We start from the raw sequence: 1,139 nt of genomic DNA, 5'->3' as shown, positions 1-1,139 counted from the left end.
AAATTACAACATCCGCCTTCCATAAAATCATAATTTTGGTAACCAAAAATACCTTCATAATTAAGTTAAGAGGATTGGGTCTTTTCACGAGTAATCCGTTTACAACATCTGCCTTCCATAAAATAACAATTTTGGTAACCAAAATTACCAGTGCACATCATTCAACTTTGTTTGGATGCCCAATTTTCGAGGTGATGAGTGGGGTTCAACCAATAGACACACTAATTCTGCGGTAGTTTGTCAAAGGTTTACATTCATCAATCTATATCGAAAGAAGACACTTTCAGTTGTTGAAGGCGACAGGTTGGCGGATTTCTTACGCTTACGAGATTGATATGTTCAGAGCAAACGTTGACATGCAGATTAGATTATATCAGAACGTTGCAATTGGAGTGGATAAGAAACTGGCCGAGAGAATTGGCCTTTTTGTGGCGTGTATAGAGACAGGCGATTGGGAAAACAGAAAGAAACAAGGACGTCATTACACACGTGATATACGGACAGGGAGTAGCTGGGAATTAAAGTAGTCTTCTGGTCAGAAGGAGAAGCAGGGTGGAATTTCTGATTTTGATTACATTATTGGGATGAGCGCGTACGCACACCCCACACTTAGAAATAACGCGTCCGAGTCGTCAACATTTGAGACGATCGCAAAGGTCAACCCAACCGCAGTGCAATGGAAGGGTCTCACTCTGGGGGAACGACTTTAATGATCATCGTTACCTCTACGCAAGGTAAGTTTATTTAGTGCTTGGCCCCAGGCCTGGCATTATCTACTGCCAGACCCTTATTTGGGGTCCAGGACACTTAGGCATGAAGCCAGTAGGGGGAGGTGGGGGTCGAGGGTCATTCTACACTACTTAACTAGGTCTTTGAGAAGACTTTATTTAATTTCCCTACATTAAGACACTATCACCACAATACCTCATTCTTACCATGGGATTTATCTACTTAAAATCTCCCCAGCGTATGTGTCGGCTTTATATGCAAATTGAAACAATGAATGTTTACTTGATTTTAAACAAAAAAAAATTATATATACAAAAGGATTTTTTGGCTTTTATTATTAATTTAAATGAGGGATTAAATGATGGGGAGGGGGGCAAGCTAAGATACACCCAAAAAGAAAGAAAGAGAAA

The 1,139-nt window shown here is 40.2% G+C and overlaps 1 non-coding gene across 1 annotated transcript; it reads right to left on the bottom strand.

The window, feature by feature from the left end:
• Positions 1–579: 579 nt before the first annotated feature.
• Positions 580–742, bottom strand: LOC145249103 (U1 spliceosomal RNA). The gene has a single exon (XR_013863482.1). It is a non-coding gene; the product is annotated as a U1 spliceosomal RNA (small nuclear RNA).
• Positions 743–1,139: the final 397 nt, after the last annotated feature.

Source organism: Euprymna scolopes, chromosome 27, assembly GCF_053919585.1.
Source record: "Euprymna scolopes isolate OS-2025 chromosome 27, ASM5391958v1, whole genome shotgun sequence".
NCBI classification, from domain to species: domain Eukaryota; kingdom Metazoa; phylum Mollusca; class Cephalopoda; order Sepiida; family Sepiolidae; genus Euprymna; species Euprymna scolopes.
Note: the sequence above shows the minus strand (reverse complement) of the source record. Positions and strands in the feature narration are given on the sequence as shown.